We start from the raw sequence: 22,135 nt of genomic DNA, 5'->3' as shown, positions 1-22,135 counted from the left end.
GGGCATTTGTTCAGTGCCTTTATCATTAATCCATAGACATGCTTGCAAGACTGTGCAGGATGCTTTGGAGAGAGAATGGAGAGCATAAGGAGACCAGAGAGAGGTAGAAGGAAGCTGGCCTTCAGCCTTAGTGTCAGACACTGGGAAATAAGTGGTCATGGAGAAGGCACAGTGAGTTCTGGGCAGGGGATGGGTGCTTCTTGGAGGATGTGGGGCTCAAACTGGCTCTTCCAGGAGTGGGTCTCAGGAACTGGGAGCTTCTGGTCAGCAATGGGCCTATCCTACTTCTCTAGGTTCCTAAAAAGCAGACCCATAGTCAAGGATTTCTTTTTTTTTTTTTTTTCCAGAGCTGAAGACCAAACTCAGGGCCTTGTGCTTGCTAGGCAAGCACTCTACCACTGAGCTAAATCCCCAACCTCAGTCAAGGATTTCTCATGGTTAGTTTGTTAATGTGTCAGGGATAGTCAATGCTGAAGCTGCAGTTCTGGGGGCCCTTTGCTTTCACAGTAAGTGGGAAGGATGCACTGAAGGACTAATGAGGTTTCAGTACCAGCACTCCACTGGAATCATTTACATTGTGTGTCACTAATAACAGGGAGTTAAAAGTCCCCTGGTCAAAGCTGGAAGTTCTCATACTTTACATTATTGCCATCAGCAGACCAGGAACCACCAAGTACTGCTGCATGCCAGTGACTCCTAAGGCTTCTGAGTTTTCAGCTGTGAGTGGCACAAAGATCTCCAGTGATGCTTGAGAGCTGTTAGAGGCAGTGGACTATGACAGAGACTGTCCCCTTCCTACCAGCTCTGTGCTGTGGAATGCCATTCTATATGCTGTGAATGTGTGTTGCTGATTGATTGATAAATACAATGCTGATTGGCCAGTGGCCAGAGAGGAAGTATAGGTGGGACAAGCAGATGAGGAGAATTCTGGGAAGAGGAAGGGTTGAGTCAGGAGTCTCCGGCCAGACACAGAGGAAGCAAGATGACAAGCCAGAACTGAGAAAAGGTACCAAGACACGTGCCTGCATATAGTTAAGAACTGTGGGTTAATTTAAGTGTAGGAGCTAGTCAAGAATAAGCCTGAGCTGATGGCCAAGCAGTTATAATTAATATAAACTTCTAGTGATTATTTTATAAAAGGCTGTGGGACTGTGGATGAGAGATTTGTCCTGACCGCAGGCCAAGGGGGACATATGAAAACTTCCAACTACAGCTCTGGTAGTCCTGGGCTGTCAGTCAGGATGGCTTTGTGAATCTGGTGACCATATTGTGCCTCTGCATGGCTTCTCTATCACAACATGAAGGTCTGAAGCCCCCATCAAGTGACTTGGGCATCTGAACACCATCTGAGTGCTTCTGAACAGTACAAATATTTTCCTGGCTTTTGAAACTACATGGCCAAGTAATTTGATGCCAAGTTTTATCCTGTGCAGTTGTAAATAAGCCAGAGGAGGCTGTTGTAACCATTCATCCCAATGGCATAGGTTGGGGTGGGTGTGGATATTACAAGACAGGAGTTCTATAACCTCCCAAGACCCTGAGGATATGCCATCTTGATAGACCCAGTGCAATCAAGGCAGAACTGCATACAGATGTGTTCACAGAGCGGCTGGAATCTCAAGTGAGAGTCTAATGACCATCCTCAATCACTCTTCTGAGGAAATGTCAGCAGTCCACAGGCTTCTCCTGTTGGTCTCTTGCAAGTGGGCACAGATAATCTGATCATGGTAGCTGTTTTGTTTGGAGGACCATACTCCAGACTATTGTCTTGAAATATTACCTCCCATGTTGCACCATAAGTCTTAAATCTGATTATCTAAGGCTTAGATCATTACTTGACTAACAGCATATTGGACCCCTGCTTTGCTACAGTCCACTAGGAAAGAACTCTTCTGGTTCATGAAGGCCATTGAGAGTCCTGCCCCTTGGAGGTCACCTTATTGGTATCTGAGAATGACTTGGGCATGATGCTATAGCCAGTTTCTGTTGAGGACCTGGCCACTGGCTCCATCAAGATGGATGAGGTCTTGTTGACTGAGCCTGGGCTGACAAGACACTGGCCTGTCAACTTGGCCTTGAATGGACTACACATGATGTGGTTGGGCCCACCATATTTGACACCAATCAGGTAGTTTCCAGGGGAAATGGGAGTGTACATGACTTTTTACACTTCTGGGGTTTCTTGGCAATCCACTTTGACCTTGTTGGTTCTTCAGTGGCAACAGATAATGTATTTGTGCCTGCTTGAGTGGTTTTGATGAAGAATTCTGATTAGAAACCTGCAGTACCCTCCTCTAGCCCAGCACCTTAGGCTGACACTAGAGCAGGATTCCTTCTCTGTTTGGCCAGGCCCCTCAACATGCACTTTGAAAGGGATCCCAGCCACATGGCTCCCACTGAACTCAACATTGATTATCTGGCTCTAGTTTAGACACATGGCATTCCTCCACTGCTCCTGAGGGTTTATGCACCTTTGCATCACGCTTTCTTTTTGCATCATTCAGCCTTATAGAAAAGGATGCTGGCTGGTTAAATTTTTAATCCTGATTCCAACGGCTCATAACAGTGAGGCAGGGAGTGTCATCTGGATGTGATGATGAGCATCAGGTAGGGTCTATCAGAGATGGCCTCATGGTTAAACTTTATAGAAACCTCACAGTTACCAGGCTCTTGGATAATATAAGAAATACCACATGACCCATCTCCATGGTCATCAAATGTAATATCTGCCTTTCTAGGCCCTCAACAACAATGGAGAGGCCTTCAGCACCTGCTTCTGAGGTCCTGATGCTGAACTCAGCTGGGATGCCTATTTCTCCCCTCTCCAGGCCAGGGCCTCCTGCCTGGATCTTGTGAGCACCTCCTTCACCAAAGGGCCCGTGTGAACTGGAAGGGGTTTCATGTTACATTCTGGCTATGGTATTTTACACTGATTGTGTGAATGCCCATTTCCTGGGACACAAATTGAACACAGTGAGAGTTTTTCCCCACAGACACCTTAATTGACATGGACCGAGGGGCTGGTGACCTGGACAGATATGTCACTGCTATTTTCTGGAATCTTCAAGTTCACATCACAGATACTGCCAACTATGGCCATAGATAGAGCCTGGCTGGTCCAAGTGATGCTCTCTTTGACTCTTCCCTCACCACTGATCTTCACAGTGAATGGACTTCTAGGCACATTCTCATCCACAAATTTGTTGGAAATGATATAGACTCCAGGCACAGTGGGGAGGTAGGATACCTTGTGGACAATGTCCTCCAGGTAGTCCACATCGCTGGATCATTCTACCACCAAGAATATGCCACCATAACCTGCATCTCTTGTGTCCACAAAAAAGTCAGATATCTCTAAAGTCTGGCCTTCTGACAGGCCTTGGTCACATAGACTTGGGTGCAGCACAAATTGTCAGTTTCAGACTGGATCATGATAATGGATATGGGATTCCAGTAATGTGGTTGCCATTCTTCTTGATGTTGACTAGATGTTCACCCACCTCTCAGAGGATGAAAGAAATGCCAATGTGGTTTTGGGGCAGCTTCTTCAGCAGACAGGGCTTGTCATGTCCAGATGGGGCTTGATACTGACTGTCATGTATTAAGATCAGTCTCACTGATGTCCAGAAGTAAGTTGGCAGATGGTCCTTGTGGTGATATATTGTGTACTCTATCAAATTTGCCTGAAGTTCAGAGAACAGAACAAGCCACCAGATTAAACATAGAGGCCAAACAGTGGTGGCATACACCTTTAATACTAGCACTTGGGAGGCAGAGATCTGTTTAGATTTCTGTGATTTCAAAGTCTCCTCAGACTACATTAGATTGACTCAGTTTAGAAGAGAAAACAGAGCCAGGCAGTGTTTGGATACACCTTTAATCCCAGTACTGGAAAGCACACATGCCTTTATCCCAGGAAGTGATAGCTAGGTGGAGAAAGGTATATAAGGTATGAGGAGACAGAAAGTAGAGACTCCTAGAGGCTTATCAGCTGGAGGTGCTTTTGACCGAGGACACCCCTTTCAGCTGAAGGCTTTTCAGCTAAGGAAGCTCTTTCAAGTTGAGGAGTTGGTGAGGTCAGAGGTGGTGGCTGTGGCTTGCTCTGCTTCTTTGATCTTTCAGCTTTCACCCCAATATCAGGCTCTGGGTTTTTTATTATAAGACCATTTTAAGATTTAAGTTACATCTGGCATCCATCTTTTGGGGTATGAGTTCACTCAGTCTGGAAGCTATATGTGGTCAGAATCTCCACCACACCTGGACAAGAGTCCCTGTCCTGCTGGCTAAGTTTTTGTTGCAGCCCTTCTGCAGCAAACTTCATAGGTTTTTGGGGGTTTTTGGGCTCCCGAAACAGCAGGAGTTAGCTACTTTTCATATTTTCTTCATTCAGATGGCTGGATCATTCACTTCTTTCCTTTCCCGGTGGGTTTTGGCTTTCTCTAGGACCCCTCCTCAGGCTCTTGTCACACCATCATCTGAATCATCATTGTCAGCAGATTTCGTGAGTCAATTGGGATTTCTTACAGGGAGGAATTAGTTAAAAGAAAGGTTTTTTTCCCACATTAAAAAGGGGAAACATTTTTACAATGTATTTGGTCTCTGTTTGATAATACAATGATAGGCAGTCTGAAAATGGAACAATTAAATGAGAGGATAATTAATGTTGATGGGATTTATGTAATGTTAATTATAAATATTATTTGTTTGATCATTTCTGTTTTATCATTAAAAAAGTTGGTTATTATAAGTGCCAAGATAAAAGTTTTAGAAATCCTGTTAAAACAGATCATAGAAATATTCAGACCCAAACAGAAGAATTAAAAGAAAACTAATCTCAGCATTGCATTATAAGGTTACAGAGAAACAGCCTAAGTCTTTCAAACAGCCAACATTAATCTATCCAGTAACCTTACAGGAACTGCCAAATGACATATATCTTCAAGACTGTGTAAGAGCTGACTCGACTCCTGTGCAAATGCTAGATTTGAGGAGATATTCAAAGAAGCAATAGTTTCATATGGTATCCAGTAATCTTTTGTGAAGCAGATGTTAAATTTGTGGTCAACTTGTAATAGAATTATCCCTCAAGACTGGAGAGATTTGGTTACAGCAGTTTTAGAGGCTGGTCTCCAATTACAATGGAGGACCTGGTAGAAAGATGAGGCTAAGACCATCAACAATGGAGTAGAGCTCCAGGTATTGAAATTTGCAAAGATCAACTTCTTGCAGAAGACGATTATGTTGATATACAAAGACAATTATTTATATGATGATCACACCCTGGCTTTCACTGCATGGGGCAGCCTTGAATGCTTGGCAAATAATTAAAGAAATAGGAAAGAAAATTGAGTCATTTACAAAAGTTATACAGGGCTCAAAAGAAACCTTCACTTATTTCTTATAAAGACTGACTTCAGCAGTGAATAGAATGATACCAAATTCAGAAGCTGAAAAGATATTAATTGAATCTCTGGCTTTTGAAAATGCCATTGCACAATGCAAAAGGGTAATTCAGGTCATTAAAGGCAAGATCAGCACCCTTGTATAAATGGATCCAAGATACAATAAATATTGAATCTCATGACTGTGATGATGCTTGCATAGGAGAGGCGATTTCAGAGGTTTAAAGAAAAATAGTAATGCCAAATGTTTCAAATGCAGTAAACAAGGTCACCTAAAAAGGAACTTAAACAAGACACTCCTAAAATTAATGTTTTTTCAAGGAATAATCCCAATAGAACTCCCCTTCATTCTAGATTATACAGAAGGTTTGGCAAAGGCAGACATTGTACTAACAAATGTAGATTAACAAGGGGCCAAGTGATCCCTTGCCTTTGCCATTGGCAAATGCCCTGAGGAGCCTCTTGAAGAACCCCCCATGTCAAATCCATTTAGTCCTTTCCTGTCATCCTGGAAGAAACTTCTTCCCAAAGCAATTAAAGAACCTAATGCCTATTGTAAAAAACTATACAGCTCTGGATGATAGAACAGCTATAGAAGAGAACAAAAAATCAGGAGGAACTGTAAATCAAAAGTGATAAAGATTAGATTGGGAACCTCCCCAAAGTTAGGGTTGGGGAAGGGTTTTGTTTTTGTCTTTCAGGAAAATGGAGGCTAAGGAATCTGAAGACCACTGGACAAATGAGACAACTGAAGAAAAACAACAAATCATGTAGAAAACTTGTTCCAAGAAAAAGATTTTCTGTAGTGAACCATGACCATGCCTAATCATGACTTTGAACTCTTCAAAAAGATGATGGGACCCTACAATGATGATTCCCTCAGGACTATGATAATACCACCAAACTGACAAACACCACTGAAAGATTGGCTTTGGACTATAAACTGCTCAGGACAATATTGAGATGGCTAGCTGAGGTGATACAGCCTCACACTCTACTCTAGCCAGGACTTGAGACAAGCCCTGTACTTTTGCATTATACAGAGACTGGACAACAATGATCCAGCTACCTCTCCCAGGACTTGACAATTAACCCAAAATATGTCTTTTCAGGATCCACTAAAAATGCCTTTGCCCCCAGACAGCTGGAAGTAATTTAAAGAACATGACACCCACATCTGCAAGAGGTGTGGTGGGTGGTTTTTGGTCATTCAATGAGTTATGGATATTTGTCATTGTTTAGGATGGTTGCTTAGAAGTTGTTTTTGTTAATAGTCAGGAAAAAGCTGAACAAAGGAAATTAGATTCAGGGTTCTTGTTTGAAAAAAAAGAAAAGGAAAGGGGAAAAAGAGGATATATATAAAAAGGTAGATTATTGAATTTACTCTAAAAAATGATAGGATTAAAGAGTAGATTATTAGATATTATTATTAGATAATCTACTCTGAAAAGAAAATATGGATATGATAAGATAAAAAGGTTAAATCTACTTTTAAAAAGCAACTAATAGGCCAGGTGGTGGTGGCGCATGCCTTTAATCCTAGCACTCAGGAGGCAGAGGCAGGTGGATCTCTGTAAGTTCGAGGACAACCTGGTCTACAAAACGAGTTCCAGGAAAGGCGCAAAGCTACACAAAGAAACCCTGTCTCCAAAAAACAAACAAACAAACAAACAAACAAACAAACAAACAAAAAAAGCAACTACTAGTTTTAACTATTTTACATTGGATTGCATTTTTGTATGTTGTATACAAATTTTGGATATTGATACAAATTTGAGATTGATTTTACTAGAATATACTGTACATATATTTCTAAACTTGTTCAAGGTATTGTATCTATACAGTTCATTTAACAATGTAATGCAAATTTCTAGGCCTTGAAAGTTATTATTATCAACTAATTAGTATATAAGGAAGTGTAAGTTAGTAATTAGTCATTACAATCAAATTTCTCATCCAGTTAGGTATGTTTTCAATGTCAAACAGATATATTTTAGATAGGTCATCTTCAAATACTTTAGAGATCTACAGATTAAAACATTTAAGATGTTTTAATAACATAGATTTTTTTATGTAAATGAGACATTTCTGCTCCTAGCATCACCAACATACTTCAAGAAGATGATGAGCATTGAAGAAACTCCTTATGGAGTTTACTTTCTTTGTGGCAAGTTAGCCACTGGGCAAGAAAATGCCCTTGCCTCCACTGCTGACAGTATGCTGTCCAAAATGGACAAGCAGGATACAAAAGAAAGAACTGTTGGCACCTTGCCAAGATAAGGTAGGAAGGCCCTTCAGAAAATTCTGCTTCAGAAAAAAACCTGTCAGATATGCTCAGTCTATAAGCCAAAGATGGATACCCCAATGTTGCAGAGGAACTTTGGGTGACTCTTCAGGCAGCCAGCTGTTTCTATCATTTCTCATATTTTTTGGAAGTTGCTTGTTTGCACTTCCTGCTTACTCAGATAATATTATTTCCTTCCAGTGTCTGAGTGAGTTAAAGATTAGATAGTTATAGTTTTCCCTGTTAACAAATTCAGAATAGAAACTAAAGAGGTGTAAAATGTGTAAGTTTGAAAGACATTAAAAGATAACTTTGGGTTGGTAATACAAGTTAGGATAGAAAGTGAATTAGGTACAACACTTTGTACTCACCAAATAGGATAAATAATGGAGTATTTTCTCTGAATCTGTCAAATATCAATAAACTAGACATTGTTAATGTAATTACTGACTGTATATATGGTATATATTTATTGTACTTATGTATATAGTTTTTCTTATGTTAGTTATAATGTTCCTTTATTATTTTAGACAAAAAAGGGGGAATGTAGTGATACATTGTGTATTCTAATAAATTTGCCTAAAGATCAGAGAACAGAACAAGCCACTAGATTAAACATAGAGGCCAGACAGTGGTAGCACACAGCTTTAACGCTAGCACTTGGGGGGGGGGGGGGCAAAGATTCATCTGGATCTTTGTGAATTTAAAGGCTATATGAGATTGACTCAGTCTAGGAGAGAGAACAGAGCCAGTGTTGGAATACACCTTTAATCCCAGTACTGGGAACCACTCATGCCTTTAATCCCAGGAAGTGATGGGTGGGTGGAGAAAGGTATATAAGGCATAAGGATACAGGAAATAGAGGCTTTTTGACTGGAGGTGCTTTTGGCTGAGGAAGCCTCTTTTGGATGAAGGCTTTTTGACTAAGGAAGCTCTCTCAGCTGGAGCTCTTTCAAGCTGAGGAGTTGGTAAGAGGTGGTGGCTGTGGCTTGCTCTGCTTCTTAAAGACCTTTAGAAATTTGAACAACAGAGCCTAGCTTCACGTGTGAGTAGCTTGTGCTTGTCATTATACTTGAGCAGGGTGCTGTAGTCACCAGGCAGGGTGGGCAAGTAGGTCACTGTATATGTCCCATCTTTGTTGTCAATGTAGTTGATGTCTGCTTTTGAGGGTCAGTCCTTCAGTAGCAAAATTCAAACCACCTTCTCCTGCATCTTCTGTGACAATGGTAAATGAGGCGTTTTTGTTGGCTACTCCATACACAAGGCCTGGACCATATGCAGAAAAGCTCCCACTGTTGTGTAGTTCACATAGAACAGGAGAGGGCTTTCAAGGATGTGGCTGCCCATGTATTTGATGTGCATCTTGTGAAGCCTGACTTCAGTGTGGACATATCTGACAGTGACCGTGCTATCTTTGTTGTCCATGATCTCAGGTGTAGCTGTCTTCCCAGAGACATATACACCTCTCCTGTGATTTCTCCTTTCTTGACAGCAAATGAAATTGTAAGTAAATTTGTTGCAACTCTGTGGATCTGGTCCCAGATTGTGACACCAAAACGTGAGTTTTGCAACTCTGGGGAAAGGTAAAGCAACACCTTGAGCTTCTTAGGACAGGTCTGATGGCTTAAGCTGCAAGGAGACAGTTCAGCCCTGGAGGGCGAGGTATCCTGGACACCTCAAGCTGCTCAGAGCAGCTCTGCCCTGAAGGTGTCCCAGACACCTGAAGCTGTTTAGCACAGCTCTGGTGGCTGGAACTGTAAAGAAGCAGCCCAACCCTGGAAGGGAAATTTTTCTGACTTCTCAGTAAAGTCAGACCTGGAACTGCTTCAGCAGGTAAGGGTATCCGGACTGTTCGGGAAATGCAGGGTATCCTGACTGTTCAGGAAAGTCAGGCTGTACCTGGTGTGATGGGGGCTGGTCTCCCTGCAGGATATAGCAATCTTGCTTCTCTCTTGGAGAGACTTTACAGCTGAGCTTTGGTCACCCCCCACTTAAGGGGACTTCCTAGCAGAGCTCTCCTTCTCTAGCCTAAGAAATTGCAAAATGTAGCAATCTCCTCCCGCTTAGGAGAAAAGTGTTACTTTTTCAGCTCTCTTTTGCTCTGTCTACTGAGGGACATCTCAGCAATGGTCTTCTGTTCAGCTCCCCCTTGCTCAATCCACTACGGGACATCTCAGCAAGATTCTTCTGTTCAGCTCCCCCTTGCTCAATCCACTATGGGGCGTCTCAGCAAGGTTCTTCCGTGCAGCAGTGAATGAAGGTCTTCACACCCAAAACTCTTTCGAGAAAGAGATTTATTTGGGAAGGAGGAATCTAGGAGAGTAGCTGCCTCTACCAGGGTGGAGAGAATAGCTCACAACTGACCAGGCAGGGTGGTTTATATAAGATGTCCTAGGGGTGGAGTCAACCCATGATTGGTTAGGTTTTTTTGCCCAGGGATTGGTCAGTTTTGTGGGCTAGGGACAGAGATGACCCTGATTTCAGGGCCAAACTGTGTTTCTTTCACTGGCCTTTCTTGGCTTTTTGACACTACCTCTAAGGTCAGGGCACATTTCTTTCACTGACTCTGATTCTAGGGACCAAGAGTGTTATTTTAGCACTAGTTTCAGAGTCAAGGCATGTTTCCTTGGTTCTGGGTTTGGGATAAAGTGTTTTCTGGCTCAGGTCCCAAATGCAGGCTGTGTTTCTTTCCCTGGCCCTGGGCCCTAGGGCCAGGATTCTACTGTCCTGCTTTGTGATTGGTTGGATTCACAAGTCAGTTGCCCAGGGGCAGAGATGGCTCTGGTTTGAGCCAAACTGTGTTTCTTTCACTGGCCTTATCTGACCCATCTTGCCCTAGTTCTGGGCTCCAGGGTCAGGGTGGGTTTCTTTAGCCAGCCCCCTTTCCCTATAGAAATCATGCAGTCAAAGGGATTAAAGCCTAGGCCATCCACTGACTGGAACATAGGCCTCTTCAGTCACCTAGTACCTAAAGGACATGCATTTACTTGGGCCTGCTCCATGGCGATGACTTCTCTATCAGTGGCCATGACTGTGAAGAGGCTGTTGGGAATATCAACACCAGAGAAGAGCACGTGGATCCCAGAGGTGCCTGGCTTGGCAGCAGTGTAGAAAATGTCATAAGTGCCATCTTCATTTCCGATGACATCAGCCTCAGCCTCTGTGACATTCAGAATCATGCAGGCCACTTTCCCCTTCCCAGCAGTCTTGGCATCCAGTATGAAGCCCATTTTCTCTCCAGTTTTCACAGTAGCGGCAATCTCAGGACCTGTGGCCAGGTACTTGCTGGATCCACCTGTCTGCAGGGCCCAGATAAGGTAAGGAGAATGTTTTCTCTGCTATAGCCAACCCAAATTACATCGTGTCTGGTCTTATCAGAGATATAGGTAATGGCATATGTGGCGTTTTTACTGTTGTGGGCAGTGGTTCTCTGAGGCTTTCCCTCTTGGTCTGTGATGTCGACAGCCAGTAAGCCTTCACCAGCATCTCTGGCATCAATTGCAAACTCCACAGGTAAGCTGTCAGGCACCCTATAGGAACTGAGGCCTAGCCCAGAGGCAATCACTTTGCCAGCATCCTATGTGGGAATGACCTTGACCTTAAAGGGACTTTAAAGGATCTCATCATCAGTATATTTGATGGAAACAATGTAGGGCTCCTCCTGAGATGGGGTGTAAGTCATTGTGTGTGTGTCATCCCCATTTATTGACTCCATGAGGCCCCTTGGGCCCAGGGGCCTTACTTCCAGTGGAGCTACACCAGCCTTGCTGCTGCTACTGTGAAGGACTACAGGATGTGGGCTCACACACCAGGGCCCAGACTGGGGCCAGCCATTTTGACCTTGCTGGGATCCACATCAGAGGCTGCCAGGGATGTGGACATCTCCATATGTGATATTAAAGTCATAATCTCTCAGAGCAAAAGGAATGTACTCAGCACTGCAGCTACCGTCCCTGTTGTCTCTGCAGTTTATCTTAGACTCTGATGGCCCCTTGGCAGTTAAGGCTAGCCCACCAGGTCCTGCCTTCTGGTTACCACCATGAAGATATTAGATTTGTTAGTAAAGGCTTCTTTCTATCCAGGACATTTGGTCATTACCACAGCCTGTGAGTCCAGCTCTCAGACTGCCTCCCAGGTTTGCCAAGAGAATGCTTTTCAGGAGCAGGACTTAGAAAAAATTTCTTAGGTACAATAAATTCACACACGAACTGTTCCAGTCATGCTCTTTTCTTCTTCTGCTATAGCTCTAATTCTTCCTAAGTTCTAATTTCTACTAGTTTTTGGTTCCCTCTAGCTCTCCTTTGTTCTACATGGCTTATATACACATTTAACAACATTTTTTTTTGTAATAAAGAAATTACAAAGGCCACATCTGAGGGGGATGAGTAACCATGGCAACGCCTGATTTCAAGGTTCCTGCTGTAAGACTGTGACCTGAGACTGGGAGCAGGATGCCTGGTGAGACAAACTGCTGAGAGAACTACACAGGGAGTCAGGTCTTTATCAGCCAGACTTTTAGCAAGGGAAGAATTGGCATAGAACCTTGTGATGCTTTGTGCTAATAACCTTGGTTAGACATCTGCAGCTCTGTCCTTGTGCATATCTGTATAGTTTTAACTTACAATCCATTTACAAAGACATTCAGTCTTGTTTAATTTTGCTCTTGAGGCTTTGAATCAATTAATTGTATGTGGCTTGTTTTAGAACTGAGAAGTAATTATTGTTTTCTTTATGCCAATCTGAGCTCCTGATATAAAACAGGGCCTAAGTGTCTTACAGTCCTCTTGGAATAATAGATCCAGTTATGAAGCAAATCCTAATATATTTTTTATTCATCAAAATTATGCAGCTTAATAAGAAGTCATCTTCCTAATCATCCACAGATATATGTGCCCATAAGATGGAATATACTCACTTGCAGGCAGTGGAGGGAACACGGGCAGCTGTTATTAGGGAAGAAATGGAGTGGCACATGAGAGAAACTACAGACAGAAGCTACAGGACATTTGCAATCAGTGACCCCACGGCCTTGCCAAGTGGGGCTTCCCATCAGAGAGTTATTTGTCTGATGGGTCGACCTGCTCAACACTAGTTATCACCTGCTGTATACTCCCACAGACTCTGGAACCTCCCCCTTTTTCTTTAATAAAAAAAGAGGCATATAAATCTCTCTAAGGGCTGTGAGTACTGTGGATAATTTGAAAGTCTGAAAATGATTGGGAGAATGACAAGCAATATTGTAATAATTCTGAAATTAATAAGAATAATTTATATTGATGGCAAGCTGAGAATTAGTGTAAACACCCTGTAGGTATAGTTGTTTATGATCCCAGAACATTTCTGATTCATGAAAGGGCAGAGGAGTAACATAAAAATCTATAATAGTATGATATGATATTGTTAAGTGTGTCTAAATATTATGTTTGAGTTATCAAAAAAGAATAGTTTTGTTTAGAATATACACTTTTGTATATTAATCTTTAATTAATTTGTTTTAAGTAACTAAGGTTAATGAAGCATTTGTAGATAAAGAGTTCCCTGAATAGCAGTGTGCATCTATACCACCAAGGCTGTAGCTAAAGTTGACCTGTAACTCAAATTTGTAACTAAACAATAATAAACCATTTGGCTATAAAAGGGGCAGTACCAATTTGTCTCAAAGTATACACAGCAAGATTTTCTTAACAGAACAATTGTCAGAAGTACATATGGAGACTGTCTGATAAAATATATATAACAGGACCATGGGCAGAATTTATATGATTAGTAATAGGACATTTTTTAAGGGCAGTCCAGTCACTGAGCATGGGAATTCTATAGTATAGGAATAGGGGAGAATGACAAAGGGGTATAGAAATCGCTCATGGTTATTCCATGCTGGCATGGGCACAAGGCTAGGGCTTCTGAAGGCTGGAATGCATGGAAGCCCAGCAAGAGGAGACTGTTTCACTTGTTGTCCAGGGTCTGTGAGAGGTGTAGGCAGCTTTGGAAGGTCTGCTTTGGGAGGGTGCAGTCAGCAAATGGATCAGTCTGTGCTGGGACATGGCCTGGAGAGTGCATTGGGGGACCATGGAGTGTGAGCTGGAGGGCTGGGTGCAGGGCTGCAGTGAGCTTGTGGCAGAGAAGATGATGGGGCTTAAATAACCTTTTTAATGATTAGGAATCTACTGGAACAAATACATATTAATGGGCAGAACTTTAAATTTCCTTTAAATTAAGGAAATTTAAAGAGGAAATTTTGGACTTAGGTGTACATTTGGAACTTTTAAGTGCATGGTTTTGGCAGATGAGAAAGGGGCATTCCAGGCCAGGGAGAGAGGAATCCCCACCCCCACTACCCCAGAAAAAAAAAATAGGCAGGTGAGAAAACAAACCACAGCTTGGTAGTACTTTTCAGAAGCCTGTCTTGATCTGTGGGCATTGGTGTGTTTAGAGCTCCTGAAGCTTATAAGAACCTTCTTAAAGAGACAAAAAGTTCAGATAGGTTCATTATTATTATTTGTAGTCTGTATTGAAATCTATGTTGTAGAAGAGGCAAGGAGACTCATATTTTGAGTCGTAATAAAAGTTTGGAAACCTAAAATTTATTTTGGTTAAAAGCATTTTTTTCTATCCAGAAAAATTGGATGAATGTAGACTAGACATATGCCCTCAACATAATGAGAAGCATCCTCAAGCCCATGAATAGTTAAAAGAACAACCAAAGAGAATTTAAAATCCCAAGCCTGTGGCTATGATAATGGTAGTAGTGCTAGATTAATAGCTTATCAGAATTTTATTAATTAATGCTAAAACTAGGAACCTTTGGAGTCTCAATATAACAGCAGAATAGCAAGAGAAAGAAATCTGAAACATGTTTCATTTCCTTATACATCTCAAATCACTTTTTCCCGTCATCATCGAAGCCTTTTCATCCTCAGACCCTCATAACTTGCATTTACATATCCAAACAACTTGTCCCCAAGCATTTTTCATATTTAAGCCTTTATTTATCCCCATACCTTAAGTCTTTTATTTTTAACTTACATCTCAGACCCATAAATCACTTATTCAAACCTTAATGTCCTTACAAAAACTTTACACCCTAAAACATCTTCTTAACTTGCCAAAAAACATAAATGATTGATTATTGAGGGAAGTCATTGTAAGACAATAAGTTACTTTGAAACCTGTACGGTGAGCTTATTTTTTATTTGGGATCTGGTAGCAAGACAACTTGTTCTCAGAATTGGCATTAACCCAAGGAAATGAGGCCAATTACTTGATTTTTGTTAATGAGAGAAGTTGAGAAGGCAGCTGAAGCTTTGGGAAGGATGTTTGTTATATATAACCACAGCTTTACTGGAGGCAGGGACTATAGATTTTAGTTGTCATAAGGAACAGTATAGGCCTTTGGCTGTTAAATTTAGGTCTGAAATTTTTCTGTGAAGAAGTAACTTGGGGAATAGACTGCTTTTTTTTTTTTTTTTTTTTTTTTTTTTTTTTTTTTTTTTTTTTTTAATCAAAGCAAAGCAATTGATTCCAAAGTATATATAATTAAAATAGAGCCCTGGTAGCAATTAAGGCATGGCATAGTTTTATCTGTAGAGAGAAGCTTAAACATTTTTAAATGCCAGGAAACTAAGAAAGGAATTGATCATATTAATGTTAGGATTTGGTCCTTATTTACGTCCTTTAACTGTAACAGCTAAAAGGTATTTACACCCCCAGACCCAAAAGCGGCTGGGCACTACAAAGACTTTAATGTAAACATCTATTACTATGAGATGCTTTTAACAATTGATCACCTGTCTCCTAGATGCTGAACCAGTAAAGGAAATAGGTGCTTTAAAATAATCTGTCTCTGATAATGTTTCAAAATCCATAGGGACAGGCCAGATCTACCTCAGATAAATGCCAACATAAAATAATAATGATTCTTTTTATCTCTCTAAGTTTTTTCTGTGTCACCAGCATCTTGTCAAACAGAAAGTTCCCAGCCACAGCCAAGAGGGATACATGTCTCCAGAGCAAACGGATGACAGTATCCCACAATGCCTGTTGACCTCGGAAGACTCCCCTTCTCCATTCCCCCCAGAGCCAACCAACGTCCAAAAGTCAGCTGGAAGCAGTTTTTGAGAGGAACAACGCCCCTAGTCCCATCTACCTGCTTTTTTTTTATAATAAGGGAAAGTCTGGGATGTTAGGATTTGGTCCTTATTTACGTCCTTTAATTACGTCATCAGCCTTCACCGGCTTCCCAGCCTAAAAAAGCGGTTGAGCCCTCTGTGGGCTCTCTCTCTCTGTCTGTTCCCTCTCCTTTCAGCTCCTTCCCCCATCGGTCCCCCTCTCTCCCTCTCCCCCCATGTCTCCCTCTCTCTCTCTCTCTCTCTCTCTCTCTCTCTCTCTCTCTGTCTCTCTCTTTCTCTCTCTCTCTCTCTCTGTCTTTCTGTCTCCCCCCCCCAATAAAGCTCTAAAAAGGTAACCATGGCTATGATTCTTTTAATCAGCACGCTCCTCTGCATGCATGGCCGCGGGCGGTGACCAGCCACGAGGGGCAGCGCCGCTGGCATAACCAACAATTAATATTTAGCATGTTTATAGATAAAGATTTGAATAGAGAATATGATCATTTCCAGTATGATTAAGCAACAAATTGTATCCTTTTATTTATCTTTAATTGCCTATAATTTAAGTAAAACTTATCCTTAACAGTTTATAGTTTAAGTTACTGGGTAGATGACTAGTCATTACGTTGTGTTTTTAATTATTTTTAATAGTTTATAATTTAATAAACTTATCCTTAACAGTTTATAAGTTAGTAGCTAGATGATTAATCATTAAGTTGTATTGTTTAGTTATCCTTAATAGTTTACAATTTTAGTGAACCTATTTTTAACAACTTATAAGTTAGTTGTCTCTATAAATTTAGAACTTTGTTTCATCCTGCTAGATTTAGCCTTAAAAATAATAAGCTTGAGTTGAAATTCTTTTAGTATGGAAACAAAAACTCTTAATCATGAATCAGTAAAGAAACAAAAATAGCTGTTTCATGAGTGAAGAGGGGGAAATGTTTATTTTTAAATTGTTAAGAGGAAAGATTTTTAGAGCTGATGAGAACTGGAGAGTTTAACTTAAGAGGCAGGCAGCAGCAGGGTGCCTGTTTAGGCCAGCCAGCTACCTGGGACTAGAGGGGCACCTAGGGGGATGTTCCAGATGCAGACAGGCAGTCAGAGTTGAAAGAAAAAGGTGGAGATGCAAAGAGAGTAAGTGTCTATGCAGCAAGGTTTTTCAGTTCTGAGGACATCTCCAATCAAACCGAAAGACCTTCAGAATTTTCCAACTCATAGGGAAAGCGTCCCCTCCCCAGTGACTTGGTTTGAATGAGTTAACCGGAAGTTACTGGACAGGGCCATGATTTTTGTAAATAAACAGCTCTGTACTAACAATTAACCCAGAAAGAGAGAGGAGAGGAGGGGAGGGGAGGGCAGGGGAGGAGAGGGGAGGAGATAGGGAGAGGAAAGGAGAGAGGGAGAGAGAGAAAGAGGAGAGAGAGAGAGAGAGAGAGAGAGAGAGAGAGAGAGAGAGAGAGGGAACAGGGGGAGAGGGGGAGGGGGAGAGGGGGAGAGGGAGAGGGGGGAGAGGGAGAGGGAGAGGAGGGGGGGAAGGGGGAGAAAAGGGGAGGGGAGGGAGAGGGAGAGGGAGAGGTGCTGGGTCTGAGAGTTAGGGAATCTTCTCTTGAGTTTTCAAACCAGCTTAAGTGTCTGGGCCAGTGCAGCCAAGGCTAACTGCCCCTTAGCGAAGCTTGTTTTGTTATTTAAATGAAGAGCTGTTCCAGCTCCACAGCACAAGCAGTTTGCAAGTTAATCCTTTTGTTTCCGGTGAATCATTTCACTGAAAGCTCTGATTGTAGCAACCCCACCAGTTTTATTTACCTTCTCAGGCGGTCACGTGGAGTGATTTATAATTAGGTAGAGCAGAGGAAGCCAAATAAGATTGTAGTACCTTGCTGCCTCTTTTTTATGTCCTAAAGGAAATAGCAGCGGGATTCTCTCATGAAGGGAGGGTATAAAATCTCTGCCTGCCATTGTAGGTCCCTGAATCTGACCTAAAAAGTCCTTTTGTTTCTCTTTATGTTTCTCGGGGAGGGGGACGTTTGGGATTATGATACTCAGTTGCTTCCTCCTCCAAGTCAATTTCCCCTTCAGAAGTTCATTATTCTATGCCTGATTTCTTAGTACCCTCTTGAGTTGTCTTCTTTGGGATCCATTATTACAGGGTAAGCACTCTTCCTAGATTCCGTTTGACTCATTCTGAGGAGAGAAACTATACAAAGAGAATGCTTAAAAGAGGCTTAAGAAAACAGACTACTCACCCTTTCAAAGGCTCTGCAGCGTCCAACCAGTGAACACTCTCTCTACAGCCCCCAGTGCAGAGTGTCTCTCTGGAATGCTTCCAGATGGTGCTTCTTGGGGCTGACCTCCTAGCGGACCACCACCCTTCTTGCAGATAGTCTCCTTAATTGTCTCCCTGCCTTTCCCTGGTTCTGGTGCCAGATAGGGGGTTTGAGAGGCCAGCTCTCAGGCTGCTCCCCAGGGTTGCTAAAAGAATGCCTTTCAGGATCAGGGCTTAGAAAAACTTCTTAAGCTATAATAAATGCACGCAAGCCAAAATAGGAGTTGCTCTCAATAAGCAACATTTTTGATATATTATCATAATTGAAATTGCTTTGAAATACTTTACTTCTGACTTTCCAGAATATTAAGAAACAAATTTTAAAACAAAATAACTATTTATACTTGATTTCCTTAATACTTTTAAGAATACTAAAATTTTTACTTTTATTTATTTTATTTAGGGTAGGTAGAAACAGCTAGAGTAATTCACTATGAAAATCTTAATCTTTTTGAACCTGACATGCTTCTGTTGTGCCCAGATCGTGACCCCCAGAGAGACCACCAAAGAGGAGCATGCCGGAATGCAAAAGCATGGTTTAATTCTGGATATCCAAAAGCAATACAAGCCTAGGCAGGGACTTCGTCCAATACATCCAATGCAGTGGAGGCTGGAGGAAGCGCCCACCTATCTGCAAGCTCAGCTTTTAAAGGGAAAAGTCACAAGGTTACATCGTTTAGGGGTGCTAGTACAGGTATAATTCTGATTGGCTCGCTTCTAGGGGCTTCTAGAAATTACTTCTAAGGGAGTGGTTGCCCACCACCATTTCTCATTGTCTGCCCTCAGGTGGGGGCATTTCTGTGGTCAGTTACCTTGGAAACCAGGGAGAGGACATTCCATAGTTTGGCAGGCATTACCTCATGACTATCTTGTGACTCTGTACTTTTACACTTCCTGTTTTCTGGAATCTGAACTGACTGGTTTCAGTAACTAATGGCCTATTCCCAAAAGGAAAAATCTTAGGCCTTAATTTTAGGGTGAAAGCATTTTGGTCTTATTTCTAAGATGGCTCATTTTGGTCTCACACTTCTTATTTCTCTGTTCAGGCTTTTTGGAAGATGTTCCTTCACTGTGACTTATGCTTAAAAGTGATTATTATCTTACTAGTCACATAAAAAACATTTAGCGGAAAGATCTTCCATGCTCATGGATAGGCAGGACTAACATAGTAAAAATGGCAATCTTACCAAAAGCAATCTACAGATTCAATGCAATCCCCATCAAAATACCAACACAATTCTTCACAGACCTGGAAAGAATAATACTCAACTTCATATGGAAAAACAAAAAACCCAGGATAGCCAAAAGAATCCTGTACAATAACACAACCTCTGGAGGCATCACGATCCCTGACTTCAAGCTCTACTATAGAGCTACAGTAACAAAAACAGCTTGGTACTGGCGTAAAAACTGACATGTGGACCAATGGAATGAATTGAAGACCCTGACATGAGTCCGCACACCTATGAACATATAATTTTTGACAAAGAAGCCAAAAGTGCACAATGGAAAAAAGAAAGCATCTTCAACAAATGGTGCTGGCATAACTGGATATCCACATGTAGAAGGCTGCAAATAGATCCATATCTATCACCGTAAACAAAACTTAAGTCCAAATGGATCAAGGACCTCAACATAAATCCAGCTACACTGAACCTGCTAGAAGAGAAAGTAGGAAGTAGTCTTGAACGCATTGGCATAGGAGACCACTTTCTAAATAGAACACCAGTAGCACAGACACTGAGAGAAACAATCAATCAATGGGACCTCTTGAAACTGAGAAGCTTTTGTAGAGCAAAGGATACGGTCAACAAGGCAAAGTGACAGCCTACAGAATGGGAAAAGATCTTCACCAACCCCACATCTGACAGAGGACTGATATCCAGAATATATAAGGAACTCAAGAAATTAGACATCAAAATGCCCAACAGTCCAATTAAGAAATGGGCTATAAAACTAAACAGAGAATTCTCAACAGAGGAAACTCAAATGGCTGAAAGACATTTAAGGAATTGCTCAACATCCCTAATCATCAGGGAAATGCAAATTCGAACAACTCTGAGATACCACCTTATGCTTGTCAGAATGGCTAAGATCAAAAACACTGAAGAAACCTTATGCTGGAGAGGATGTGGAGCTAGGGGAACTCTCCTCCACTGCTGGTGGGAATGCAAGCTTGTACAACCACTTTGGAAATCAATATGACGCTTTCTTAGAAAATTGGGAATCCATCTCCCCCAAGATCCAGCTATACCACTCTTGGGCATATACCCAAGGAATGTTCAACCACACCACAAGAGCACTTGTTCAGCTATGTTCATATCAGCATTGTTTGTAATAGCCAGAACATGGAAACAACCTAGATGCCCTTCAACTGGATAAACAAAATGTGGTACATATACACAATGGAATACTACTCAGCAGAGAAAAACAATGACATCATGAGGTTTGCAGACAAATGGATGGATCTAGAAAAAATCATCCTGAGTGAGGTAACCCAGACTCAGAAAGACAAACATGGTATGTACTCACTCATAGGAGGATACTAGTTGTGGAACAAGGATGACTGGACTGCTACTCACATCACCAGGGAGGCTACCTGGAAAACAGGACTCCAAGAAAGACACGGGGATTGCCCAATGACAGAGAAATGGAATGAGATCTACATGAACAGCCTGGACATGAGTGGGGGTAGTGAAGGGTGAGGGTCGAGGGAAAGAGAGCTTGAGGGAGTGGGAGATCCCAGCTGGATCAAGAACAGAGAGGGAGAACAAGGAACAGGAGACCATGGTAAATGAAGAAGCAAAGTGCTAGAGAGGCCCACAGAAATCCACAAAGATACCCCCACAACAGACTGCTGGCAATGGTCGAGATACAGCCCGAACTGACCTACTCTGGTGATGGGATGACCAAACACCCTAATTGTCGTGCTAGAAACCTCATCCAACTACTGAGGGATCTGGATGCAGAGATCCATGGCTAGGCCCCGGGTGGATCTCTGGGAGTCCAATTAGTGAGAATGAGGAGGGTTTATATGAGTGAGAATTGTTGAGACCAAGGTTGGATAAAGCACAGGGACAAATAGCCAAACAAATGGAAACACATGAACTATGAACCAATGGCTGAGGGGTCACCAACTGGATCAGGCCCTCTGAATGGGTGAGACAGTTGATTGGTTTGATCTGTTTGGGAGGCATCCAGGCAGTGGGACTGGGTCCTGTGCTCATTGCATGAGTTGGCTGTTTGAAACCTGGGGCCTATGCAGGATCGCTTGGCTCGTCCTGGGAGGAGGGGACTGGACCTACCTGGACTGAGTCTACCAGGTTGATCTCAGTCCACGGGGAAGGCTTTGTCCTGGAGGAGGTGGGAATGGGGGGGTGGGCTGGGGGGAAGGTGAGGGGGGCAGGAGGGGGGAGAACAAGGGAATCCGTGGCCGATATGTAGAACTGAATTGTATTGTAAAATAAAAATAAAAAAATTAAAAACAAACAAACAAACAAAAAAACATTTAGCAAGTGTTCTAAGTCCTTTAATTTTGAGTCCCTGTATCTTATATTATTTACAAACAACAACGTTCAGATACAGGACCTCACTATGTAGCCCAACTTGAACTCACAAAGATATGTGGTGGTATTGTGTTCCCCAAAATATTGTGTACCTTAATAAACTTATCTGGGGTCAGAGAACAGAAAAGCCACAAGATACTTAGGCTAGAAAATGTTAGCACATGCCTTTAATCCTAGCATTCCAGAGACAGAAATCCCTCTGGATCTCTGTGAGTTCAAGGCCGAATTGGAAACAGCCAGGCATGGTGACTCATGCCTTTAATGCTAGAAAGCAGCCTTTAATTCCAGGGAGTAGTGGTAGAAAGCAGAAAGGTTTATAAGGTGTGAGGACCAGAAACTAGAAGCATTTGTCTGGTTAAGTGTTCAGGCTTTCGAGCAGCAATTCAGCTGAGACCCACACTGGATGAGGACTCAGAGGCCTCCAGTCAGAGGAAACAAGACCAGCTGAG

Source organism: Peromyscus eremicus, chromosome 6 (genome assembly GCF_949786415.1).
Source record: "Peromyscus eremicus chromosome 6, PerEre_H2_v1, whole genome shotgun sequence".
Classification (NCBI taxonomy): domain Eukaryota; kingdom Metazoa; phylum Chordata; class Mammalia; order Rodentia; family Cricetidae; genus Peromyscus; species Peromyscus eremicus.
The sequence above is the reverse complement of the archived record's forward strand: the minus strand, read 5'-3'. Positions refer to the sequence as shown.